Source organism: Balaenoptera borealis (genome assembly GCF_965194805.1).
Source record: "Balaenoptera borealis genome assembly, chromosome: 15".
NCBI lineage: Eukaryota > Metazoa > Chordata > Mammalia > Artiodactyla > Balaenopteridae > Balaenoptera > Balaenoptera borealis.
The window spans coordinates 57,727,963-57,736,101 of NC_138871.1; the positions used below are offsets into that span (position 1 = coordinate 57,727,963).

The following is an 8,139-nucleotide window of genomic DNA, read 5'->3' on the forward strand; positions in this document are numbered from 1 at the left end:
TCCTTACTTCTGCTTGAAGTTCTTCCCATCTTTTACCACCTCTGCTGCAGGACCAGTGCTGAGTAAAATGCTAAAATGCTAAGAGGATATGATTCATATCCTCTTAGACCTTATTGCAGGGCAAGCTCTAGAGTCACACTGCCTGGGTTCATATCTTGGCTTTTTAGTTAACTAGCTTGGTTGCTTTGAGCAAGTCACTGAACTACTCTGGACCTTAGTTTCCTCATCTAAATAAAAAAAAAGGGTTATGCCTCATAATCTTGTCATGAAGGCTAGGTGAGTTAATACATATAAAGCCCTTGGATCAGTGCCTGGCACAGTAATAAATATGGCATATTAATAAGTATCAGCAATTAACGGTACTAGACTACAAGCTCTTTGAGGTCACTGGTTATATATTTAAAATTGCTGTATCTAGCATGGCACACAGTAGAGGTTTAGTGTGTAGGTTGAATATTTATGTCACCTACTTCTGCATAGCACATTTTCTAAGAGTCAAATGTTAATAACTGATACTAAAATTTCATATCTAATCAATCCATTATGTAACAAGTAACCGTTAGTAAAAAGTCAGATTGGAAATAGCAGATTAAAGATACAACCCCTAAAAGAGCACTTAGATCAAAATGCTTAATAGCAAAACTTTGTTTCTATTGAGAGGAAATAAATATACGTAGATAGGTATTTTTCTTTTTTCTTTGGCCGTGGGGCATATGGGATCTTTTTTTTTTTAATTTTTAAATTTTATTTTATTTTTTTATACAATAGGTTCTTATTAGCCATCAATTTTATACACATCAGTGTATACATGTCAATCCCAATCGCCCAATTCAGCACACCACCATCCCCACCCCACCGTGGTTTTCCCCCCTTGGTGTCCATGCATTTGTTCTCTACATCTGTGTCTCAACTTCTGCCCTGCAGACCAGTTCATCTGTACCATTTTTCCAGGTTCCACATACATGCGTTAATATACGATATTTGTTTTTCTCTTTCTGACTTACTTCACTCTGTATGACAGTCTCTAGATCCATCCACGTCTCAACAAATGACTCAATTTCGTTCCTTTTTATGGCTGAGTAATATTCCATTGTACATATGTACCACAACTTCTTTATCCATTCATCTGTCGATGGACACTTAGGTTGCTTCCATGACCTGGCTATTGTAAATAGTGCTGCAGTGAACATTGGGGTGCATGTGTCTTTTTGAATTATGGTTTTCTCTGGGTATATGCCCAGTAGTGGGATTGCTGGATCATATGGTAATTCTAGTTTTAGTGATTTAAGGAACCTCCATACTGTTCTCCATAGTGGCTGTATCAGTTTACATTCCCACCAACAGTTCAAGAGGGTTGCCTTTTCTCCACACCCTCTCCAGCATTTGTTGTTTGTAGATTTTCTGATGATGCCCATTCTAACTGGTGTGCGGTGATACCTCATTGTAGTTTTAATGTGCATTTCTCTAATAATTAGTGATGTTGAGCAGCTTTTCATGTGCTTCGTGGCCATCCATATGTCTTCTTTGGAGAAATGTCTATTTAGGTCTTCTGCCCATTTTTGGATTGGGTTGTTTGTTTCTTTAATTTTGAGCTGCATGAGCTGTTTATATATTTTGGAGATTAATCCTTTGTCCGTGGATTCGTTTGCAAATATTTTCTCCCATTCTGAGGGTTGTCTTTTCATCTTGTTTATGGTTTCCTTTGCTGTGCAAAAGCTTTGAAATTTCATTAGGTCCCATTTGTTTATTTTTGTTTTTATTTGCATTACTCTAGGAGGTGGATCAAAAAAGATCTTGCTGTGATTTATGTCAAAGAGTGTTCTTCCTATGTTTTCCTCTAAGAGTTTTATAGTGTCCAGTCTTACATTTAGGTCTTTAATCCATTTTGAGTTTATTTTTGTGTATGGTGTTAGGGAGTGTTCTCATTTCATTCTTTTATATGTAGCTGTCCAGTTTTCCCAGCACCACTTATTGAAGAGACTGTCTTTTCTCCATTGTATATCCTTGCCTCCTTTGTCATAGATTAGTTGACTATAGGTGCATGGGTTTATCTCTGGGCTTTCTATCTTGTTCCATTGATCTGTGTTTCTGTTTTTGTGCCAGTACCATATTGTCTTGATTACTGTAGCTTTGTAGTATAGTCTGAAGTCAGGGAGTCTGATTCCTCCAGCTCCGTTTTTTTCCCTCAAGACTGCTTTGGCTATTCGGGGTCTTTTGTGTCTCCATACAAATTTTAAGATTTTTTGTTCTACTTCCGTAAAAAATGCCATTGGTAATTTGATGGGGATTGCATTGAATCTGTAGATTGCTTTGGGTAGTATAGTCATTTTCAGAATATTGATTCTTCCAATCCAAGAACATGGTATATCTCTCCATCTGTTGGTATCATCTTTAATTTCTTTCATCAGTGTCTTATAGTTTTCTGCATACAGGTCTTTTGTCTCCCTAGGTAGGTTTATTCCTAGGTATTTAATTCTTTTTGTTACAATGGTAAATGGGAGTATTTCCTTCATTTCTATTTCAGATTTTTCATCATTAGTGTATAGGAATGCAAGAGATTTCTGTGCATTAATTTTCTATCCTGCAACTTTACCAAATTCATTGATTAGCTCTAGGAATTTTCTGGTGGCATTTTTAGGATTCTCTTTGTATAGTATGATGTCATCTGCACACAGTGACAGTTTTACTTCTTCTTTTCCAATTTGTATTCCTTTTATTTCTTTTTCTTCTCTGATTGCCATGGCTAGGACTTCCAAAACTATGTTGAATAATAGTGGTGAGAGTGGACATCCTTGTCTTGTTCCTGATCTTAGAGGAAATGCTTTCAGTTTTTCACCACTGAGAATGATGTTTGCTGTGGGTTTGTCGTAGACGGCCTTTATTATGTTGAGGTAGGTTCCCTCTATGCCCACTTACTCTAGAGTTTTTATCATAAATGGGTGTTAAATTTTGTCAAAAGCTTTTTCTGCATGTATTGAGATGATCCTATGGTTTTTATTCTTCAATTTGTTAATATGGTGTATCACATTGATTGATTTGCATATATGGAAGAATCCTTGCATCACTGGGATAAATCCCACTTGATCATGGGGTATGATCCTTTTAATGTGTTGTTCGATTCTGTTTGCTAGCATTTTGTTCAGGATTTTTGCATCTATATTCATCAGTGATATTGGTCTGTAATTTTCTTTTTTTGTAGTATCTTTGTGTGGTTTTGGTATCAGGGTGATGGTGGCCTCATAGAATGAGTTTGGGAGTGTTCCTTCCTCTGCAATTTTTTGGAAGAGTTTGAGAAGGATGGGTGTTAGCTCTTCACTAAATGTTTGATAGAATTCACCTGTGAAGCCATCTGGTCCTGGACTTTTGTTTGTTGGAAGATTTTTAATCACAGTTTCAATTTCATTACTTGTGATTGGTCTATTCATATTTTGTATTTCTTCCTGGTTCACTCTTGGAAGGTTATACCTTTATAAGAATTTGTCCATTTCTTCCAGGTTGTCCATGTTGTTGGCATAGAGTTGCTTGTAGTAGTCTCTTAGGGTGCTTTGTATTTCTGCAGTGTCTGTTGTAACTTCTCCTTTTTCATTTCTAATTTTATTGATTTGAGTCCTCTCCCTCTTTCTTGATGAATCTGGCTAATGGTTTATCAATTTTGTTAATCTTCTCAAAGAACCAGCTTTTAGTTTTATTGATCTTTGCTGTTGTTTTCTTTGTTTCTATTTCATGTATTTCTGCTCTGATCTTTATGATTTCTTTCCTTCTGCTAACTTTGGGTTTTGTTTGTTCTTCTTTCTCTAGTTCCTTTAGGTGTAGGGTTAGATTGCTTATTTGAGAGTTTTCTTGTGTCCTGAGGTAGGCTTGTATAGCTATAAACTTCCGTCTTAGAACTGCTTTTGCTGCATCCCATAGGTTTTGGATCGTCATGTTTCATTGTCATGTGTCTCTAGGTATTTTTGGATTTCCTCTTTGATTTCTTCAGTGATCTCTTGGTTATTTAGTAATGTATTGTTTAGCCTCCATGTGTTTGTGTTTTTTATGTTTTTTTCCCTGTAATTCATTTCTAATCTCATAGTGTTGTGGTCAGAAAAGATGCTATATATCATTTCAATTTTCTTAAATTTACTGAGGCTTGATTTGTGACCCAAGATGTGATCTATCCTGGAGAATGTTCCGTGCGCACTTGAGAAGAACGTGTAATCTGCTGTTTTTGGATGGAATATCCTATAAATATCAATTAAATCTATCTGGTCTATTTTGTCATTTAAAGCTTCTGTTTCCTTATTTATTTTCATTTTGGATGATCTGTCCATTGGTGTAAGTGAGGTGTTAAAGTCCCCCACTATTATTGTGTTACTGTTGATTTCCTCTTTTAGAGCTGTTAGCAGTTGCCTTATGTATCGAGGTGCTCCTATGTTGGGTGCATATATATTTATAATTGTTATATCTTCTTCTTGGATTGACCCTTTGATCATTATGTAGTGTCCTTCCTTGTCTCTTGTAACATTCTTTATTTTAAAGTCTATTTTATCTGATATGAGTATTGCTACTCCAGCTTTCTTTTGATTTCCATTTGCATGGAATATCTTTTTCCATCCCTTCACTCTCAGTCTGTATGTGTCCCTAGGTCTGAAGTGGGTCTCTTGTAGACAACATATATATGGTTCTTGTTTTTGTATCCATTCAGGAGGCCTGTGTCTTTTGGTTGCAGCATTTAATCCATTCACGTTTAAGGTAATTATCGATATGTATGTTCCTATGACCATTTTCTTAATTGTTTTGGGTTTGTTTTTGTAGGCCCTTTTCTTCTCTTGTGTTTCCCACTTAGAGAAGTTCCTTTAGCATTTGTTGTAGAGCTGGTTTGGTGGTGCTGAATTCTCTTAGCTTTTGCTTGTCTGTAAAGCTTTTGATTTCTCCATCAAATCTAAATGAGATCCTTGCCAGGTAGAGTAATCTTGGTTGTAGGTTCTTCCCTTTCATCACTTTAAGTATATCATGCCACACTCCCTTCTGGCTTGCAGAGTTTCTGCTGAGAAATCAGCTGTTAACCTTATGGGAGTTCCCTTGTATGTTATTTGTCGTTTTTCCCTTGCTGCTTTCAATAATTTTTCTTTGTCTTTAATTTTTGCCACTTTGATTTCTATGTGTCTCAGCGTGTTTCTCCTTAGGTTTATCCTGTATGGGACTCTCTGCGCTTCCTGGACTTGGGTGGCTATTTCCTTTCCCATGTTAGGGAAGTTTTCGAGTATAATCTCTTCAAATATTTTCTCGGGTCCTTTCTCTCTCTCTTCTCCTTCTGGGACCCCTATAATGCGAATGTTGTTGTCTTTAATGTTGTCCCAGAGGTCTCTTAGGCTGTCTTCATTTCTTTTCATTCTTTTTTCTTTATTCTGTTCCACAGCAGTGAATTCCACCATTCTGTCTTCCAGGTCACTTATCCGTTCTTCTGCTTCAGTTATTCTGCTATTGATTCCTTCTAGTGTACTTTTCATTTCAGTTATTGTGTTGTTCATCTCTGTTTGTTCTTTAATTTTTCTAGGTCTTTGTTAAGCATTTCTTGCATTTTCTCGATCTTTGCCTCCATTCTTTTTCCGAGGTCCCGGATCATCTTCACTATCATTATTCTGAATTCTTTTTCTGGAAGGTTGCCTATCTCCACTTCATTTAGTTGTTTTTCTGGGGTTTTATCTTGTTCCTTCATCTGGTACATAGCCCTCTGCCTTTTCATCTTGTCTATCTTTCTGTGAATGTGGTTTTTGTTCCACAGGCTGCAGGATTGTAGTATTTCTTGCTGCTGCTGTCTGCCCTCTGGTGTATGCGGCTATCTAAGAGGCTTGTGAAAGTTTTATGAATGTAGGTACTCATGGTGGGTAGAGCTCGGCATATGGGATCTTAATTCCCTGACCAGAGATCGAACCCATGCCCCTTGCAGTGGAAGTGCAGAGTCCTAACCACTTGACCGTCAGGGAATTCCCTGTAGATATGTATTTATAGGCACAGTTCTTATGACAAAACACCTATCTTAAAATATCGGTCTGTTTTTGGCTATTCAATGAATGATCTACTTTTAACAACTGAAAGTTTGATCAAGTATTTTACATCACCTTCTCAATGGACTGACCACCATTCTTATTCCTACCCAAATCTTACAATCCCAATCTCCTTCACCCTATTCTACTTTTTTCCCCATAGGCACAGAGCACTTTATTATATTATATTCTATGTGGTTCAATTATTTTTTATGTTTGTTATTTAACATCTGTTTTCCTCAGCTAGGAAGAGCTACGTGAGGGCAGGTATCTTTGTTTGGTTCACTAATGTATCCTAAGTGCTTGGAATAGCACTTGGCTTAATAGTATTTAGACTTAATAAATCTTTATTGGATGAATGAATGAACTGATCCCGTAGGCTTAATTCTTTAAATCTTTCCCCTCTCTGTAGTGAAAACACAGTTACATTTGAGGGCACAGGACTTTCTATGTGCCCTCATATGGGTTCTACTTCTTCTACCCCTAGTTAACCAGGTTACTCATATCAGTTCAGCTGAGATGATACTTTCCTTGATAAAAGTGAAATTAAGTGATGCTAAAATTTGATCCCCAACATAATGAGAAATACTAAAACAGCAAAGGAACACAGTGTTTGAAGATAGAGTATGATTGTCCAAAGGATTTTATGTCAACAAATCAAAATATCAGCTTCCAAGTGTACCTTGGGGCTTAATTTTATTTCTCTTCCTAAGAAAGCTGTAGCTGTTTATACCTATGTTCATTTCTCAATAGGCAGTCACTAAATTTCTTGCCTGGATCTGGAAACACTTACTAAACTGTGTGTGTGTGTGTGTGTGTGTGTGTGAGTGTGTATGTGTGTTCAGTTGGAGGTAGGGGAGGGTGTTGTAATAGGGCCAGATTCCAATTTTCGAGTGGTGTACTTCATACAACACAGAGTCACATGTGGAGCTACCCAATATCTTATATTTGACTTCAGATTTTGTTCTTATCTTAACTAAACAGCTTAACTGTATATAGATGTAGATATAGGTATAGTTATAAATAGTGAAAGAGAGAGAGAGAATGAACAGACCTTCAGTGTACGATTTCATGAGTTTTGATAAATGACCCATATGACCACAATTGCAGTGAAGATGCTGGACATTTCTGTCACTCCAGAAAGTTTCCTTGTACTTATTTCCAATTAATTCCCAAACCTATAGGCAATCATTGCTAAGATTTCAATCACTTTAGGTTGAATTTGAATTCTTTTGAATTTCATATACATGGAATTATGTAGTGTATACTCTGTATCTGGCTTCTTTTGCTAAGTATAAAATTTTAAAATTCATTCACATTGTTATGTGTATCAGTAGTTAATTAAAATTTTTTAAAGTGGTATTTAGTTATGTAAATATAGCCCTATTTGTTTATTCTGTCTTCTGTTGATGGGCATTTGAATTGTTTGCAGTTTTTGGTTATTATGTAAAGAGCTACTTGAGCAAGTCATTTTGTGGACATAATGGACATATTTTTCTCGAACATACATTTTCATTTCTCTTAGGTAAATATGTAGGTGTGGAACTGCTGTGTCATGGTAGATGAATTCTTAGCTCTATAAGTAAGTGTCAAACTTAAGATTAAAAGAAACTGACAAACCTGATGCCTTTTTATTACTATAATAATATGAGAGCTGCCCAGCTGCATCCTACAGCCGTTATTTTGATATAGCAAATTTTCTTAGTTTAATACCTTCTGATATGAATTTCTAAAAATAGACTGAATCTAATTGGCATACTATTACATAAGACTTAACTTAAGTCTTATGTAATTCAAATATAGGGTAATTCAAATATAGGGTAAAATACTGTAAATTTTTTTTTTTTTTTTGATATGCCTGTGTAATACGTTGCATCCCTACAGGGCATATGTCTGGTTAAGACATGATTCTGTAGGATGCTGCTCTAGGTCCTTTTATCTTGACTATAATAGTCAGGAAGGATCCAGCTAGTAGAGGTTTCCATATATTATAATACCAAGAACTCTATGGAGATGTTATCAATGGTGAGTTGAGAAGGCTAAGCTCACCGTATGTATGAGAACTATGGAGGGACAGGGTTTTCTTTTCTCCATATCCTCTTTCCTTCGTTTA

General features: G+C 36.2%; 1 long non-coding RNA gene across 15 annotated transcripts in view; it reads left to right on the forward strand.

Annotated features, from left to right (window-relative positions):
* The window catches only part of LOC309612491, a 637,465-nt gene that overhangs the window by 186,345 nt on the left and 442,981 nt on the right, over positions 1 to 8,139 (forward strand). For 4 of the 15 annotated variants that reach the window (XR_014235195.1, XR_014235196.1, XR_014235201.1 and 1 more), the window contains one exon: positions 4,685 to 4,731. The exons of the other annotated variants lie outside the window; for them this stretch is intronic. This is a non-coding gene — a long non-coding RNA (uncharacterized lncRNA). The remainder of the gene's footprint in view (positions 1 to 4,684; positions 4,732 to 8,139) is intronic. 15 annotated transcript variants of the gene reach the window in all.